At 34.8% G+C, this 20,558-nt stretch overlaps 1 long non-coding RNA gene across 1 annotated transcript; it reads right to left on the bottom strand.

Moving 5' to 3' along the window:
- Nucleotides 1-27: 27 nt before the first annotated feature.
- LOC103098135 (uncharacterized) lies at nt 28-12,577 on the bottom strand. The gene is made up of 2 exons (XR_464021.2): nt 12,401-12,577; nt 28-981 (listed from the first exon to the last, which is right to left on the bottom strand). It is a non-coding gene; the product is annotated as an uncharacterized LOC103098135 (long non-coding RNA).
- Nucleotides 12,578-20,558: the final 7,981 nt, after the last annotated feature.

Below are 20,558 nucleotides of genomic sequence, written 5' to 3'. Positions count from 1 at the left end.
TTCAGTTTTCTTATCTATAAAATTGAATTGATTTACTTTTTTATTTTTAGGTTTGCAAATTTTTCTTAGGCTTAATATTAAGAACAGAGTAGACAATAATTATAAATTGACCAAAAATTTTACATTAGGTGTTTTTCTTCAGTCACCTTGAAGTATTTGGATGTGATTACTCTTCACTTACAATCTTTGTGTGAACCTCTGTTTGTTGACTTGGCATTCAGCAATGTCAGTCTATTCCTCTGGACCCTCCAGCTCATTTTGAATCTTGAGGAATTTTGAGAGGTTGACATTGCACTACTCCTTCACCTTTTCATCTTGTCTCTTGTTTGCTTTCCCTTTGGTTTGTAATTTGTCTACTAGGTCCTGAAGCCTGAGAACATTCTTATGGTCTTCTTGGTGAGTTCCTGAACCATGTTTTTCATTTCACCCTGGACTTGAGTTATCTTCTTATTGGTATTGATCAGGCTAGTGTTCTGCATGTATAGGAGTTATACTTGTTCACTAGCATTCATAAATTCTTGTTTACCTACCTTCTTGCTCCTCTCAGTTTCTTCTAAAGAAGCTCTTAACTCTTCAGTCTCAGCCTACACCAAGCTAGCTCTCCTCTCTACCACAGCTAACTGTTCTGTAAAGTCCTCTTGGCCTCTAATGTTGTCATCCAGACGCAGTTGGGTATTTCAGGATACCTTGCATGTTTCTCATCTTCCTTAGGGCCTCTGCATCTTGGTAGTTGGCATGGTTTCAGCTGGATTTCCATTTCATTCAGAACTCTTCCAATCTTCTTATCCTTTATCCTAAGGGCATCACACCTACTTCCACTCACAGCATCTAGTGTGCACAGCATTGACTCCACAATGGTTCCTCTTTAGCTGAGCAATTTTTCATCCTTAGCATTTTTTCTGTCAATTTCAGATTTCACCTGGTTTACCTCAAGTAGGATGCACAGAATTTTGCCACCTTTATGCTCAAGTGATGTGTTTGCTGTAAAAATAAATTTTGGCGAGTTATAAAATAAAATATTTAGATGGAAAAACTGTTCCAATATAGGTTCAAAACTTTTCAAAACTGTTTAATTCACCAATCAGGTTCAAACTGTTTGGATACTTTTGATAGAGGTAATCAAAAGTGTATGATTGAAAATCCGTTACCCTAAAAAAGAATTACACATCCCAAGAGACCACTGGCTTCCTGTCATTATGTACTTCCTGTAGTCAGAGGATAAAGGGCACGGGCTTTGAAGGCCATGGGCACATGGTTATCCATTTTTTAGTCAACCCCATTCACCACTATCAATGCTGATTCTACATCAGAAAGAGGGAGTCTCTATCCCTAAGAGGCTCTTGGGATATGTAGTTCTTTTTTAAGGTAACAGATTTTCAATCAAACAAACGTATCATCAGTGATGAAGGGAAGCCCAGATGTGAACTTCCCTTCAGGGCCGGGCACAAGGATGCTAAAGAAACTCTTATTATAAACATAAAATGTTTATTGAAATATAGAAGGATAAATAAATGATTTCTAATTCTAAGGGATTCTAAATCCACCCAAATAAAATCCCTGGTTCCACAAGGAACCTCTTCTCCTGTGTTTCACAGGCTGCACTAATTCTTCCTGATATGACTAACCCAAATTTATACTATTTAAATAAAACTACTGTTAATATCCTTATAATTCTTAACTTTGCCTTCAAATTATAAAATAGTAAAGGCTAGCTGGTTGAGTCTCAACAAGAATCAAGTTAGGACTCTGAGTCTTAACAGATTCAGAGTCCAAACCAAACACCAGGTTTTTCTTTGGTCTTCTCAGAGTTAAACAATCTGTAAAAATACAATAGCTATTCAGTAGTGTCTCCCAAGTTGGAAACATAAAACACTGAACTCCTTCAGATCTTTGCCTCAGACAGAGAGAGAGGCAAAGATGTTACCTCCTCCAGCCCTAAGAGAGAGTCTCTGAGAGTGTGTTTCTGCCAACTACCAGAGAGTAACTCCTAACTGCCATAGAGAGTAATTGACACAGAAAAATGGTTATAACTTTCAGCAGTTGAAATTAACATGCTCTCTCAACTCTGCTTCAAACTCCAGTTCTTTTCTCAAGCCAGTCACTTATCTCTAAACGAATAAAACAATACTTATTTTCTAATATCTTCCTTACACTGCTTCCACCAGAGCAGAATGGAGTTATCCTTTTTTCCTTATTCAGTCTGTTTATTTTCTCATGGATCTACTTTCCTCCTTCTGCAATCTGCTCAATTAAGTCAGAAATATCCTGCTCCAAGTTCTTGTTCTCTTGCTTCAGTGTTTCCATCTGATCCAAGGATTCCTCATAAGCATTTTTCATCATGAATAGTTCTGTGCTAAGAGCTCAGGACTTCTGGGAAGCTTCAAGCTCAGCCTGAATTTCCTGATATTTGTTAACATTCTGACAACACCTTATCAAAATTCCTTTTTTTTTTTTTAAATTAAGAGTAGCATAGGCAAGATATTCAAATATCAAAAAGAATTGAATAAAATGCACCCCAAAAGCTGAAGAAAGTCAAATTTGAATTGAAGTGCAAATGATCCTAGACAGTAAAGACAGTGATATTGAACAGCTTTGATTGCAGCTCCACACCTTATACTTTGGTCTGGATAGTTCCAGTATAGGCAGTGGGCCAGAGGAAGCTGAGGTAGAATCAAGCTTAGAGGGATGACTTTCATTGCCTGGATAAAACAATACTAAGAAATTTGGATGGGTTACAAAGTATGTGATTGTAAGCAGTCTGAAGATTCTTTTCTATGACAATAAACAAGATAAAGAATAGTCTAATCCTACATGGTGTTAGACATCGACAGGTTGTTCCATGTCCAGTCAGTCACAGACACAGATGTTTATAGAGCTCATTCCAAAGTGGATATTCCAGGCCCTGTATGCTAATCAAGGTGAAAGCAAAAAAGAACAATAATTTCCCATGGATCCACTCAGGGAGAAGTCAAACTGCATTTGTCACAAAAGATACAAATTTATTCCCACTATCATTTTCCAGCTAGCTGTGAAGCCTGTATGAAGCCACTTTGGGACATGTTTAAACCTCCACCTGCTCTTGAATGCTGCTGCTGTCAAATGCCATACAGACCACATGGACAAAAAAAGAAGATATAGTCCCCTTACAAAAGTAAATTTTGGCATTTCATCAGCAAAGAATCTACTGTTATTAGTTCATTCTCCTGAAGACCAACAGAAGTGGGCGAGTCACTTGGTAAAAGATTTCTAAAAAGCCCCTAGCACCAGACCCTTTTGGATGGTCATCTCCTAGAACATCTATAAAGGTAAAGCCCAATCAATCTATAAGATGGCCAAGTTGATAGCTTCCTCCAAGGAAACCAGGTTAACTGCTGCCTTCCATGAATTCAGTCATCTGTGGGAATCATTTTCTTGCTGTTATGAATAAAACTGAAATGCAATACTCCCAAATTTATTAATTGAAAGAATCTATATGAAGTTCCAACTCGAGTTTTTTTTCTTTATTCTAACTTGTGAAGTTTTGTAGAATAGTAATCTCTTCAATCTGATGCTCTTGTGTTTTCTTTTATGTTCTCTTTCTTCCAAACAATAACAAATGAAAGTTTTAAATGGTTTTCTTCTGCATCTAAAAAAATACTTCCTTCACTTGTTTGCTGATGCCTATAAGAAGTCACTCAAGAAAGACCCAAAGAGTCAATCATACTTTGCTTTGGTGATGGTTTGTGTAAAAGATTTGTCATTGACTCATCTGGAGAACAAGTTTTGTTTTATTGCAACATTTGAGCAAAAAGGGTTAATGGCACATTTTTTAGTAAGATATGTGAAATATGCAGGTCTGTTGGAGCATGTGGCTGAGGAAGTACAAAGCTTAGAAAAGGCAGAACTGCCTATACTAAAGTGATTGTGCAAATAGTATAGGTTAGATCTTTGTAAGAAGGCAATAAGACAGGTAGGCAATTTGGAAAAAGCATTGGATTGGGAGACAGATGATCTAGGGTCAAGTACTAGCCAGTTACTATTATATGACCTTGAGTAATAAGTAAAGCTATTTTACTTAGCCTTAGATTCCTCATCAGTAAAATTAAAAATGCGAAAAGGATGATTTCTGAGGTGTCCTTTCATCCTTGATTCCGTGTACTTGATGTGCTGCTATTTAAATGTTGTCCGTAATTCTAGCTTTACTCTTGTAAAGTTGTGGGGTTTTTGACTCCATTTTTGTCTGACTCTTATTGACCCCATTTGGGGTTTTCTTGGCAAAAATACTGGAGTAGTGTGCCATTTCCTTTTCCAGCTCATTTGGTAGAAACTAAGGCAATCAGGTGATTTGCCAAGTGTCACACAATGTGTCAAAGACTGGATTTGAACTCAGGAAGATGAGATAGAATGCTTTATTCTGAGGTAAATAGTTTTATTAACTTGGTGAAAGTGATGATTATGATTAACTATAATAGCCAAAACAAATTGTTCTTAATATATAAGCCAAAATGTTTTATATGCACCAGATATTTTTCTAAAGGTGCTTACTGAGCCAAATTTTTGAAAGAATTTACTTTAAAAAATCATTTAGTCAAATTTAGAACATTATTCCTTGGTTACAAGAATCATATTCTTTCCCTCCGTCCCCTCCCCCAACCCTTCCCATCACCAACCACAATTCCACTGGGTATTACATGTGTCCTTGATCAGAACCTATTTCCATGTTGATGTTTGCACTAGGATGTTCATTTAGAGTCTATATCCCCAATCATATCCCCCTCGACCCATGTAATCAAGCAGTTATTTTTCTTTGGTGTTTCTACTCCCTCAGTTTTTCCTCTGAATGTGGACAGTGTTCTTTCTTGTAGATCCCTCTGGGTTGTTCAGGATTACTGCATTGTGTAAGAGAATAATACATTGTAAGAGAATAAGACTGCAGAAAACCTGGGGAAAAGATGCAATGAATGGAAGCTTGGAGATCTGTCCATCAAGGAAAAATTCTAGGGGAGAATGTGACCTGGAGAAAGCAGTTAAAAACAGGAACACACAAACTTCTTGGGGATGACTCTTTTTCCTGAGACCATTTGGGAGAGAGAGCTGGTGCTTTTCTTCTGCCTTTTGGTACCTAATTTCTTCTCTGAGATACTGGAGTTTAACTCTGAAGACCCTTTCAAAACTGTAAAGAACATACTTCTTATAAGACTACATAATTTTAGTTATTCAATTTAAGATTATTCTAGATTAAGGAAATCCTAACCCCTCTCTCCTATCCAACTTCTTTTTCCCCTCCTTCCTTAAAATAAACCCCATTTCAAACAAATTTAGAGAGTAAGTTTTCTATCAGATTTTTCAGTCAATTTACTCTGAGTCCCAGCTTCACTCCAACTGAAGAAAACAATGGAAGTTGGTGGGAGGGAAGGAGGGAGACAGGGTCTGATTCTTCACTACAGTATTGCTCAGTGTGCTTGCTCAGCAGCCCCCTATTACCATAAACGACCTAACAAAATAACCACCTAATTCAATTGCCACTAATGGAGAAGTCCATTACATTTGATTTTACCAGTGTATCAGTCTCTGTGTACAATGTTCTCCTGGTTCTGCTCCTTTTGGTCTGCATCATTTCCTGGAGGTCTTTCCAGTTCACATGGAATTCCTCCATTTTATTATTCCTTTGAGCACAATAGTATTCCATCACCAACATATACCACAATTTGTTCAGTCATTCCGCAATTGAAGAACATCCCTTCATTTTCCAATTTTACTTTCCTTGAATGTTATTGTTTTAAGGTCTCTGTTCAAAATTTGAGAGAATTGACTTGGGCTATCGCAGATATCACAGAAGACAAGTGAAAGTCCACTGGGCACTGTCCCATGTGAAAGCAAAGATCTTTTGAGAATCCTCATAAATTGGTATCGAGAAAAATGCTGAACATAAATCTACCACGGTGAAATATCTTGCTTGAATTGGAATAGATGAGATTATAGCAGCTAGACTTGGTACTATAGGATGAGTCTTTATTACATGATCATTACAGTTCTCAAATCCAGTATGAATCTATAGATAATTCTGCCATCTTGATCGAGCTTTTGCTTTTTATTGGCATTATGGGAGTGTTGTAGTCTGAGAAACATGGTATTATGATCCCTTGTTGAATTAGGGACTCAATAATAGGTCTTATTCCAACTATAGCTTCTTTACTCAAAGGGTATTGAGGAACACATGGAACTGGTCCTACCTTGGTTCTCACTATTACTGGAGTTGCTGATTTCAATAGGCCTATATCTGTGGAAGACTTTGCCCATAAATCTTCTGGTATGTCCTCAGGAATAGGATAGATGGAATTCAACTCATTCTCTGCACTGACTGAATCTAAGAACAGCAATGGGAAAGCTTTTAGAGATTCTTCTGGGAGTTGTAATGATATATCCCCAGGGTAGGTACATTGAATCATTGCTCATCATTTACAAAGCAAATCCCTCCCGAGAAGGTTCATTGGACATTCAGGCATACAAAGAAATCCATGCTCCATAGTTAATGGACCTAGAGTTATCATTTTAGGTTGTAATTTTGCTACTCTTTCTGGTTTTTCAGTAGCTCCAATCACTTCCATAGTACCAACAACTTTACAATCTTTAGGAAGACTTTGCAAAACTGATTTACTGGCTCCAGTATCCACTAAAAGTTCATATATCTAATCCCCTATAGTTATAGAAACATAGGGTTCAGTACTATTTGGAGGTTGGAAGGTTTCAAGAATTGGTATAAGCACAGTAACATCAGTACAAAGCTCAGTCATCATCAGCTTTTATATTACTCTCATTGGTCCTTAAATTCTCCATCTCAGTATCATTGTTCTCATTAACAATTTCATTACTGTTATTTAGTTTATATTCTTCATTAATTTCTTTTATTCTACATTCATTAGGATTTTCTATTAAATTTATATTACAATGTTCTTTCTCTGTACAATTATTTACATCAATTATATCCTTTGTTTCAATTAATTATTATCTATGACCATGTATTTTATTTTCATTACTCCTAATCTCATTTATCCTCAACTCATTTTCAATTATACCATACTCATTTCTTGATTCATTCTTATGTATTCTAGAGGAAACCTTCATAAGGCACTAGGATTCTTACTCTGGTCACCCTTCACAACTTAGCTATATTTAGGTCTAGCTCCAACATTTACCCAAGACTGCATAGTATTAAGATCCGGTGCTTGTTGTCCCTGGCAAGAGTCATTTTGACATTGATTTGCATACCTATTTTGATCATTGTTATTATTTTTAGTGTTCTATCTGTTGGTATTATAATTATTATTTCTACTCCAGTTATTGTATTTATTAAACCCATTATTTAATTGTTTTCTAACCTGATTCCTGAATCTGCAGTCCCTGTACATATGTCCAATCCGATCACAAAGGAAACAGTGCCTTGGGCCTGATATCCTCTCATTAGGCTTATAATTGTTATTGTTATACCTTGGCTGTATAGATCTCAATGAAGCCACAGTTTTTATTTCTTTAATTTCACTTTAGACTTCATTTCAGCTTCCTTTCTTTTCCTTTTCATATCCTCAGCAATGGTATCTCATCAATTTTATCCTCTAGGTCATTTGTCAAATATGTGGCTCTTCTTAATTTGCCAAGTTCTAATTCTTCCCAATCGTGGTAATTTGTTTTAAAAAATTGGCTGATCTTTGGGACTGCATTCTTTAAAAAACCCATTTGATATGTTCAATTGTGTTTTCTTCCAGTGAATCCATCCCTAACAGAGTTTCAGTTGCCTCGGTTATCCTTTCCAGGAAAACTGCAGGAGCTTCAGAGATCTTCTGCTTCATAGCCTCAAATTCTGACCATGAATTGGACCTTTTAGTATATCTCCCCATTACCTCTAGGATTGCATCTCTTGCTTCTACTAATGTATCATTAACCCCCTCATCTGACATATCCAGCTTTAAGTCCTCTGGCCAAGACTGTAATAAATGATCTTTTCTTGTCTCCTGTATAAATTTGGTTTTCTCTTTGTCAAGACCTCTTTCATTAATAGGGGGAAATCCTTGAAATCACAATTGTATAAATCAATTGTATAAATCAATTGCCCTATGCATCTCTAATTACTTTATTAGGTTCGTTATTAAAATTTGGGGTCCTCCTTTTGATGGATTCAAGATCGTCTGGGAAAATCTCTTAGGCATCTTAAGTTTATGTACCTCATTTTGCTTAACCACTGGCATATCTCTAAATGGGCATAAATTTATTATTCCTGTTGCTTCCTCTTGTTCTAGCCTATTTAGGTTTTTCCCTTTAGTGCTTAATCTATTGTTGTCATATGCACAGCCTTGATTCATATTCATGTTTATAAATTGCTCCAGTGTATCCAGTTGAGTTTTCATTTCTATAACTATCATCTTTAAGTCAGAATCCCTTCTGAACCAAGTTACCAGATCTTTAAGACTCTTAACACAAAAGCACACAGAGGCATGAGACTTGTAAACAATACACCCACAGATCACAGCAAGGTATGCCATGATATCACAGAGCTTTAAGTCCATCAATGGCTTCATACAATCCATAGTAAAAACATAATGGCAATAACTAGAGAATGACACAAATACAAAATATGGAATATACATCAAATACTTGAAAAACATCACTAGCATATTGATAAATATGTCTGCTGACATGGCAATTTCCATTGTAAAATTATTAGAAAAAAACAATATTATTACACTGTAACTTGTACATACAATAAAGAAAACAAACAAAAATGAATTTAAAAATTTAAAAATAGATGGCTTCTGGGGGTCTGTGGTGCAGCTTCACTGACCCCCTTGAGCAAGCCAAGCCCTTAGAATTCTATTTAAAAAAAATACCTATACAATAAACAGACTCTTCAACCTAGCTGGCTCAGCCAAACTGTTATGGTAGGATTTGGGATGAGGAAAGAACAAGAGGGAAACATATAAATGAATTCTGATTTATTGTTTGGGAAGGGTAGGAAGGAATAAGGGTTTAGGAATAAATTTATACTTAATTTAAAAGCAAATATCTATAACTAACTAAACTATATTACTAAGCTAAACATTAAATTCCCAATATCCAAGTCTCACAGCAGGAGTCCAATTCAAATAGGGCCAGGATCTCAAGTTGGTAGATGTCCAAGTAGGTCCAAAGATCTTCTCACTGATGCTTCCAGCAGCACAGATCCAGAAAACCTCTTTCCTCTGTTGGTCACAGGAGAAAATCCTCTTCCAGCCTTAATCTCAAATCCTTCAGGAGAGGAGACAGTTGGGCAGATAGAATCTTCTCCCAGATCCCTCAGACTCCCATGTGACCCTTGATCATATGATCCTGTCAATCATTCTCTAAGGTTTGCATCTCTCAGTTTTTGCAACAGTTTTTACAAACCTTTAATCCTTTATCACAGGTCCCAAAAGCTGGCATCTTTGAGCTTATCATAGACTGTCTTGCTGAGGTCACTTACCCCAAGTCTATTCTACTGATCCTCCTTTCTGTCTCTTAGCCAGTACCATATTCTTTTGATGACCACTGCTTTATAGTATAGTTTGAGATTTGGTACTGTAAGGCCACCTTCTTTTGCATTTTTTTCATTATTTCCCTGGATATCCTTGATCTTTTGTTCTTCCAAATGAACTTTGTTATGGTTTTTCCTAATTCTGTAAAAAAGTATTTTGGTACTTCAATGGGTATGGCACTAAATAAGTAAATTAATTTGGGTAGAATTGTTATTTTTATTATGTTAGCTCATCCTACCTATGAGTAATCAATGTTTTTCCAATTGTTTAGATCTAGTTTTAATTGTGTGGAGAATGTTTTGTAGTTGTATTCATATAGTTACTGTGTTTGTCTTGGCAGATTTCAGCCCATGTCCTAAGTATTTTATATTGACTAGGGTGATTTTAAATGGAATTTCTCTTTCTAATTCTTGCTGCTGATATGTTTTGGAAGTATATAGAAATGCTGATGACTCGTGGGTTTATTTTGTATTCTTCAACTTTGCTAATTTTGTTGATCATTTCAACTAGCTTTTTATTTGATTCTCTAGGATTTTTTTAAGTGGACCATCACATCATCTTCAAAGAGTGATAGCTTGGTGTCTCCTCCTTGCATATTTTAATGCCTTCAATTTCTTTTTCTTCTCTAATTGCTACTGCTAGTGTTTCTAGTACAATATTAAATAATAGAGTTGGTAATGGGCATCCTTGTTTCACTCCTGATCTTATTGGGAAGGCTTCTAGTGTATCCCCATTGTAGATGATGTTTGCTGATGGTTTTAGATATATACTGTTTATTATTTTTAGGAAAGGCCCTTCTATTTTTATGCTTTCTAGAGTTTTCAATAGGAATGAGTGTTGTATTTTGTCAAAGGCTTTTTCTGCATCTATTGGGATAATCATGTGATTTTTGTCAGTTTGCTTGTTAATATGGTCAATTATGTGGATGGTTTTCCCAATATTGAACCATCTTTGCATTCTTGGTATAAATCCTACCTGTTCATAATGAATAACCCTCATGATAACTTGCTGGAATCTTTTTACTAGAATTCTATTTAAGATTTTTGCATCTATGTTCATTAAGGAGATTGGTCTGTAGTTTTCTTTCTCTGTTTTTGACCTGCCTGTCTTTGGAATCAGTACCATATTTATGTCATAAAAGGAATTTGGTAGAAGTCATCCTTTGTTTATTCTGTCAAATAGTTTGTATAATATTGGGATTAGTTGTTCTTTGAATGTGTGTTTGATAGAATTTATTTGTGAATCCATCTGGTCCTGGAGATTTTTTTTTCTTAGGGAGTTCTTTGATGGCTTGATCAACTTCTTTTTCTGATATGGGTTTGTTTAGGTATTCTATTTCCTCTTCTGTTAGTCTAGGCAATTTATATTTTTGTAAATAGTCATCCACATCACCTAAATTGAAATATTTATTGCCACATAATTGGGAATAATAGTTTTTAATGATTGCCTTAATTTCCTCTTCATTAGAGGTGAGGTCTCCCCCCTTTTCATCTTGGATACTGTCAATTTGGTTTTCTTCTTTCCTTTTTTAAATTAGATTGACAAATATTTTGTCTATTTTGTTTGTTTTTTCAAAGTACTAGCTTCTAGACTCATTAAATCAATAATCAACAATAATAAAGTCAATCTTTGACTTTCAATTTTATTAATTTCTTCTTTCATTTTCAGGATCTCTAATTTAGTCTTTATCTGAGGATTTTTAATTTGTTCACTTTCTAGTTTTTTTTTTTTAATTTGCATGCCCAATTCACTGACCTCTACCCTCCCTGATTTGTTAATATATGAACTCAAGAATATAAATTTCACAGACTACTGCTTTGGCTGGGTCCCATAGATTTTGAAAGGATATCTTATCATTGTCACTCTCTTCAATGAAATTTGTAATTATTTCTATGATTTGTTCTTTAATCGATTTTGGAGAATCATATTGCTTAATTTCCAATTAATTTTTGACTTGCCTCTCCATGTACCCTTAATAATCATTATTTTCATTGCATTGTGGTATGAGAAGGATGCACTTATTATTTCTGCTCTTTTACACTTGTTTGCAATGTTTTTATGCCCTAGTACATGGTCAATGTTTGTAAATGTACCATGTGCTGCTGAAAAGAAGGTGTATTCCTTTTTGTCCCTATTTATTTTTCTCTACATATCTACTAACACTAATTTTTCTAAGATTCCATTCACTTCTCTTACCTCTTTTTAATTTATTTTTGGTTTGATTTATCTAGTTCTGTTAGAGGAAGGTTCAGGTGTCCCACTAATATCGTTTTTCTATCTGTTTCATCCTTGAACTCCACTAGTTTCCCCTTTAGAAATTTGGATGCTATGCCATTTGGTGCATACATGTTGAGTACAGATATTTCCTCATTGTCTATACTGCCTTTTATCAGGATGTAATTACCATTCCTATCTCTTGACTAGATATATTTTTACTTTGGCTTTGTCAGATATCATGGTTGTGACTCCTGCCTTCTTTTTCTCAGTTGATACCCAATAGATTTGGCTCCATCCTCTAGATTTTACCTTCTGTGTGTCAACCTTTCTCATGTGTGTTGGACAGCATATGGTAGGGTTTTGTTCTCTAATCCACTTTGCTATTTGATTGTGTTTTATGGGTGAGTTAATTCCATTCACATTCAGAGTTATGATTACCAGCTGTGTATTTCCCAGCATTTTGATTTCTACTCATATTCCTGCCCTTTCTTCTTTCACTATTTTCTTCTGTGCCAGTGGTTTATTTTTGATCAGTCCCCCTAATTCCCACCCTTATTTTACTTCCCTTTCTACCTCCCCTCCCTTCTTATTCCCCTCTTATTTTCTCTACAGACTTTTTAAACTACCCCCCCAACCTCTCCCTCCCTTGTATTGCTTACCTCCTCACCAGTTCATTTGTTACCCTTCTACTTCTCGACCAGGCACAAATTAATTCTCTGCCCCAATGTATTTGATTGTTCTTCCCTCTTTGAGTCAATTTCAATGCACATAAGAATTAAGTAATCCAATCTCCAACCTCTTTACCCTTCCAGTGTATTGATGTTCTCCTTTCCTCTTGCCACGCGCTTCTTTGTGACATATAAATTTACCCCATTTTGTTTCTTTTCCCATTTCTCTTAGTATTAACCTCTTTTTTTGCCTCTAGTTATACATACATACATATATATATATATATATATATATATATATATATATATATATATATATATATATATATATATATTCCTTGGCATTTCATCCTATACAGTTTGTCACTGTTCCCTCTAGGTATAATTCTTCTAGCTACCCAGGTGATAACGATTTTTAAGAGTGTCCAATATCCTCTTTTCTTGTAGGTATATATATCATTTTCACTTATTGGGTCCCTTAAAAGTTTTTTGTTTTGTTTTTCTTTTTTCCTCCTTTCTTAATTACCTTTTGATGATTTTCTTGGGTTCTGTGTTTGGGCATCAAATTTTCTGTTCACGTCTGGTCTTTTCTTTACAAATTCTTGGAATTCTTCGATTATATTAAATGACCATACTTTCCCCTGTAAGAATATAGTCAGTTTTGCTGGGTAGTTGATTCTTGGTTGTAGAACTAGTTCCCTTGCTTTCCAGAATATCATATTCCATGCCTTTTGGTCCTTCAGTGTAGATGCAGCCAGATCCTTTGTTATCCTCACTGTAGTTCCATGGTATCTTAATGACTTCTTCTTAGCAGCTTGTAATATTTTTTCCTTGGTCTGATAATTCTTGAATTTGGCTATAACATTCCTGGGTGTTATCAGTTGGAGACTGAGTACAGGAGGTGATCTGTGGATTCTTTTGATCTCCACTTTTCCCTCTTGTTGTAGAATGTTGGGGCAATTTTCTTGGATAATTTTCTTTAGGATAATGTCTAGGCTTTTTCTTTTGTCATGGTCTTCCAGGAGACCATTTATTCATAAGTTGTTTCTCCTGGAACGATTTTCCAAATCTTCTGTTTTATGAATGAGGTGTTTTATATTTTCTTCAATATTTTAATTCTTTTGATTTTGTTTTATTGTTTCCTGCTGCCTTGTGAGGTTACTTGCTTATAATTTTTGTATTCTGGTTTTTAAATACTGAATTTCCTCCCTGGCTTTTTGGCCATCCTTCTCCTTCTGGTCTGATTTTATTTGGAGATCATATTTCATCTTCTTTGCCTCATCCTTCATCTCCTTTGCCTCATTTCCAGCTGATTAATTTTGACTTTCAAGACACTATTTTCTGTTTCCAGATGACTTATCTTGCTTTCTAAGTTCTTTTCCCAGTTGTCTTCAGCCTCTCTTAATTGTGTTTTGAATTGTATTTTGAGTTCTTCCAATGCCTATGTCCAATTCGCTGGAGTTTCTGTATTTTTGCTTGGTGTTCCTTGATCCTCCTCTGTTACATTTGCTTTTTATTCATTGTCTGGATAGAAGCTGTCGATTGTAAATTATTTTTTCTTTTTCTATTATTTGCTCATATTTGCCCCTTCTTTTCCCTCTGAAGTTGCCATTTCCTCTCATTATGTGTTGGATCTGTGGGTTTGGGCTTTTCTGTCAACCGTCACCCTTGGAGCTTAGCAAGACTACCAGAGCAGTCTGTGGGGGAGGGTTGTTGTTGCTTGAGCTTCTCTTCCCTCTGAAGACTTGATAAGATTAAGCCCAGTGGAGTTGATCTTTCAGAGCTGGATGTGGCCTTGGGTCAAAACCTTGGAAAGTGGTGCTGGGGGCAATATGGAGTGTCTATGCTGATGCAACTAGGCTGCCTTCTCTGAGCTTCTTCTCCAGCTGCTTCCCCACCACCTGTGTTCATAGCCCTGAGCCTGGCACAACTTTACCCGCAAGGTCCTCCCTCTAAACTAGTGCTCTTGGCTGCCCAGAGATTGCTCAGTACTGTAAGTGGGAGGGGTCCTGGGACCTTCCTTCTTCCTTCCCCTTAAACCCACGTGTTCTCGAATTCAGGCTTCTTGGGGGTGTACCTTTTAAGTTGAGTCCAGCAGGAGGGTCCCTTCCGTCTGTCCTGTTGTTAGGTTTAGTCTTTCAATTCCCTAGGAACATTTGGTTTTTAATTGGTAAGGAAGAGTTTTCAGAGGTCTGAACTTTTACTGACATCTTGACTCCGCCCTCCTGCTTCTTTTATTTTTAACATACAAAGGAGAATGAAGCTTGAAAAGAAATGGGAGTGTGTGATTACAATTTTTTTGGGATATTTTATCTTATATCTTGATGATAATGACTTGAAGCAGAAGAAAGCCAAAGTGTAAATGGAAATGGAAAGAGAACTTGAGTAGTAGCACTCAGAGAATCTAAGAATATGAGTTGGGTTGAGCATTTCGTAATGGGAATGGAGTCCAACTGTCTACCTGGTGGTATAATTTTTTTCTACATACCCTTGACAAGTGGCCATCTAACCTTTCCTTGAGCAGCTTTAGTGACAGAGTCAGCATTTAATGAGGCAGAACATTCTATTTTTGGATGACTCTAATAGTTGGGAAGTTTTTATAGTGAGTGAATTCTGCCTCCTGCTAACTTTACTTATTGGTATTCTCTGGGGCCAAGCCAAATAATAAGCCTGCTTCTTTTATTTGACAACCTTATAAATATTTGAAGATAGCTAACGTGTCTGCTTTCTTTTCTCCCATCTAATCATATCTAATTATTTTCATTGATGATCCTCTTAAGGAAGAGTTTTGAATATTTTCATCATATTGGTCACTTTCCTCCATCCTCAATCTTCTGTATCAACAGGCTTTCTTAAAATGTATCCAAAAGTAGAATTTGGGCAGAGAATAGCAGAATGATCATCTTCCTAATTTTTAATAACATTCTTACCAAGCCTAAGATAATATAAAACTTTGTGAGGATATAGAATACTTGGTACTCATTTACTTTGAAGATAATTTTAAACTTTGAGTTCATGGAGGGCATTTAGAAGCCATAGAAATGACCCCAATAGATTCATCTGAATCTTGAATTAATCCCAAGGGGGATGGTCTAGACACAGTGAGAAGGAGTAGAAAATTGACCTCATGAAGAAGTAATGAGAACCTCCCTATAGGCCCCTCTATTATAGAGTGCTACTTATTAGATCTCTTGGTCAATAGCAAATAGAGCATATAAAACTGGTCATCTTTTTACCCAAAACTAGGGGGAAAAAAAGATTGAAGAGGAGCAGGTCCAGCAACACTACAAAAGGTCAGTACACTGTATAGGCAAGAATTTACCCTAATAAAAGTGTCATTCCTTATGTATACAACAAAAACATACAAAAGAACATTTTTTATAGTTCAAAAGGATGTGAGAACAAACTAGTTAATTACTAAAATAAATTAAGTATACTACTAGAAAAAAACAACATATAACAAGAATTCAGTTTCATACACAATCTTCTTTTACATCTTTTTTGTTGACCCCCCAAACAAGGTAACATGACTAAGAAAGGTATGCCCTACTCTCTCCTATCTTTCCAGAGATATCTTTTTTTTATTATGAACTTAATCATCAACAAAAGAAGATTGTGCATGAAACTTTGAACTCATGTACAATTTGTCTTTTTAGTATACACTACATTTAACTTTAGCAATGAATTAGTTTATTATATCCTTTTGCACTTAAAAATGTTCTTTTGTGTATTTTTGTTGTATTGATGTTCTTTTTTTTAAATTTGTGCCACTTGGCACTAACTCTTTTGACCCAGATGGAGTGATCATTGTACATATACATCAAGTCCAGGAAATCAAAACACTGGTCATTTCTGAAAATACATTTTATTTTTTACCACTAGTCTACCACAACTCAGTCTAATGGCATAAGGAAAGTCTAATAATTATTCCTCTGAAATAATGATGAGTCATGACATAGATTTTGAAGTCTTTTGGTTATTTTTCTTTATATTATCATTGTCATTAATTTAAATTGTCCAGGTTCTGCTTATTTTGTTCCATGTCAGTTCATTTGAGTGTTTCCAAGTTTCTCTGATATCTTACTTGACATTTCTTGTCACAGTAATAATAGTCCATTATATTCATATACTATAATATGTTCAGTTATTCTCCAATCAATGGACACTCACTGTTCCCTGTCCTTTCATTACCATGAACTAGTGCTGCTACAATTTTGTGTATATGGATCCTTTCTCTTTAGCTTTGATATTCGTGGGTATTTGCTTAGTATTGACATTGCTTACGTGTAATTTAGTGACTTTATGGATATAATGCAAAATGGTCTTTGAAAGTGATTAGACCAGTTAACAATGCTTTTCCTTCCACAGCACCTCCAATATTTTATTTTTCTTTTTTGTTCTAATAATTTGCACTTTTCTTATTAGTGATTTGCCATTCTTTCATATGATTATATATTTTCTTCTGAAAACTTCCTATTCATTTCCATTGAAGAATGGCTCTTGTTCATATATATATATATATATATATATATATATATATATATATAATACACGTGTGTTGAATATCATACCTTTTTAAAGTATTCTATACTTTATTGACATTAATAATAAAAGGAAAAATACCCTTTTATAAGGTGGATGATATTTGGAAGAACAATTGTAAATATTATATAAAAGTAAATCGATCTACAACAGCCACTGAACATTTAAGTTTGATAAATTCTTACGGGATTCCAAAATTTTGTTGTGTTCTTTTTAAATCAATTTTACTGTAAATCCAGAAACAAATCTTTTGGTCCAAGATTTTATTGCACTCATCTGTTAGCAGCCTCCATGGCAATACTTATTGTTTGCATCATTTCTTTCACAACTTTAGTATTAAATTCTTTTGTGGTTCATAGCTCATGCTATGTATCTGAAGTGAGTTCCCTTGAAAATGTGATACATTCTTCCATGTTTTGCTGGAAACTTTTGGCTCTTTAAAGGCATAAAATGTATCGCTTGGAAAAGCCCAGATATAGACATCCCAGTTCTCTTAGAAACCAACATTCATACTTTATTTAAAATTTGAGGAACTTCTTTCACTGACATTAATGTAATTCCTATCTCTTTGATGTCAGAGTCATTTGTTGTAAAGCTGTTCTCTTAATTCTTACTGCATAGGCAGCTTGGTAGAGAAACAGGCCTGGAGTCAGGTGGACTGGGCTGAAATCTGGTCTTAAGACACTTCCTGACTGTGTGACCCTGGGCAATTCACTTAACTCCAATTGTCTTACCCCTTACCACTCTTCTTTCTTAGAACTGATACTGAAAGAAGGTAACGATTTTTAAAAAATTCTGGCTGTACTGATTTTCTCATTTTCATTTTATATATTTAAATTGTCTATTTTGTCTTTTACAATTACCACTATACCTTGTTTAATTATTAATGCTTCCCCTGGTCTTGTATGTATTTTTTAATGACATGACCTTTATATTTAGGTCATATATACATTTGGAGCTTATTGTGGCACATGGCATTAGAGAATCTGTCTAACCCTATTTTCATCTAAACTGCTTTCCAATTTTCCCAGCAGTCTTTCCCCCCATAGTTGCTGTCTTCCAAGTTTGCCAAAGACTATAATACTATGCTTTATTATTTCTTGATTACCTCCTCTGATGTATTAAACAATGTTCCTATTTTTTGACCAGTGACAAATAATTTTGATGATGAGTTTTTATGTCTAATGGTTTTTATGTTTTTTACTTTTTCCATTTTCCTTTAAGTTTTTTTATCTTTTTCTCCCATCCAGATGAATTTTGTTATTATTTTGTATAGCTCTATAAAGAGACCTCTTAGTAGTTTGAGTTGGTATGGCACTAGATTGTACATTAATTTAGGTATCATCATTTTTATTACATTAGCATGGTCTAGCCATTAACACCTAACATCTGTCAAATAATTTCTCTCATCATTTCCTAAGTCCTTTTCTCTGCAAATTTTAGCTTCCAAGTTTACTGTGCTCTATTTGAGTGCATATTATTTGCTTTCCTTCTCATGAATCCGAGTACCTTCTTTCTGATGTGTGTGTCTTCTCTGCCTGTTAACTAGTATACTCTGTTAAAACTAAGTTTATCATGCAAAGCAGTTATTCAAGTCTATTTATTATTTTTGCACAATGATTAAATTCTTGGCCCACTCAATATGGATTTGTTGTCCAGTACTAAAAAAGTATTCTAAGGTTAACAGATCTTATCAGCTTTCTGGTGCAATGGTTCTTTGGCGCATCATTGGCTAAAAGTATAAGAAATCTTTAAACAGTTATAGATCTATTTCTGCTTGCAATTTTAGCAAACTTTTTTTTACTGACTAGTATTTGTCATCATGGATAATAAATGTAATGTCTATTTGATACATATCCAGTTGTGGATCATTAGTAAATCTAAATTCTAGTCATTTAATTTTAACAGTATAAGAATTAGTGGGGCCTGGAGATTCTTACTTTCTTTTTAATTGTTGATATATTTTTAATATCACTAAAATTTATCTCAGCAATCTTCCTCTCCCTCCCAGAATCATCCTATATTAAGTAATTTTTTAAAAGAAAATGGAAAAGAAGTGGATGAGGTAGAAAACTTTAGCAAAACCTCTCAATGCATTGAAAAAAAATCTCATTGTATATGCAATGTGCCATACTCATGAACCTCTGACCTTAGAAAAATGAGGCATGGACATTTTCTCACTTTTCTTCTTTGGAGCCATGCTTATTCTTTGTAAATGTATAAGATTCACTTCTGATTGCTTTGTCATTGTTCTTTTCATTTACTTTGCAGTCCTTGTGTATATTGTTTCCTTGGCTCTGCTTGCTTTACTTTACCTTAGACCTTATAAGTCTTGCTGTTCTTCTCTGTGTTTGTTACAGTTATTGTTTCTTACAGCATAGTGATATTCCATTACATATATATACCACAATTTGTTTGGCTGTTCCGCAAGTAGATTCCCTGTCTGCTTTGCTTCTAATTCTTTGCTATCACAAAAAGAGCTGTTACAAATGTTTTGGTGTCTGGAAACTTTTTCTTATCATGATCTCTTTGTGACATAAGCCTAGTGGTAGAATTTCTGAGTCAAAGAGCATATTTTAGTCATGTCAGTTGCATAAATAGAAATTGCTTTCCAAAATGGTTGTGATGATTCATAAATCCACCAACAACTCATTAGTGTACCTATTTCCCCATAGCACTCTACATTGATTATTTCTATTTTTTCATCTTTTCAAATTTACTGTCAGATGAAGTCTTAGTCATTTTTAAAATGTCCATTTTTATTATTAATGATTTGGAGGATTCTTTTATATGGTTAATAGTTTGAAATGCTTATTTCTTAGAACTGTTTATTCATATTTTTGACTATTTACTTATTTGGTAGTGGCTTTTGATTTCATTGTAGATATAAAAATTATGCATCTATTCCTTAGTTATTGTATATGTATATATCTTGTCTATAAATTTAAAATACTAAACCCTTATCCAAAAAACATGACCCAAAAAGTTTTTTTTCTCCTTATTTGACCACTTTTCCTATCCTAGACTCATTAATTTTGCTTGTGCAGAAGTTTTTCAGTTTCATATAATATTATTGATCCTTCTTTGTAATTTTCAGGACATTCCTAAATATGATCTATAACTACAGACTCTTCTTGCTGGGAGATGACCTAGTTTGGGTCTAGATTTCTAAGAGTTCTGGTACATTAAATAGTGATACCTTACTAATCCCCCCAAATACCTTTGAATTTAGACCCTCCCCACTTACCTAGGCTTTTTTTTTAGATTGGGGTAATTTCCTGGGAATTTGGAGAGAGGGCAGGCAGAGAACTTGACTCTTACTCAAAATCAACTGAAGGAAAATTTCCATTCTCTCATAGCTATAGTTTATTGCACCTAGATAGACAAGACTGAATAAGAATAAACATTATTCCTATTATAAAGCCAAGATAATATTTCATCTTCAAATTGTTTTCATAAGGTGAGAAACTTCCCTATGCCTGTTGGTATCCCTTGCCTCCTTTAAGACTCTGTGTAAGGACTATCTTCTATATATAATCTTTCCTGAACTCCCACATGATAGTGACTTACTTTGGGAATTTGTCTCCTATTTTTCTTTTATATTTAT

The sequence above is a fragment of the Monodelphis domestica genome, chromosome 3, assembly GCF_027887165.1.
Source record: "Monodelphis domestica isolate mMonDom1 chromosome 3, mMonDom1.pri, whole genome shotgun sequence".
NCBI classification, from domain to species: Eukaryota; Metazoa; Chordata; class Mammalia; order Didelphimorphia; family Didelphidae; genus Monodelphis; species Monodelphis domestica.
The sequence above is the reverse complement of the archived record's forward strand: the minus strand, read 5'-3'. Positions and strand labels throughout refer to the sequence as shown.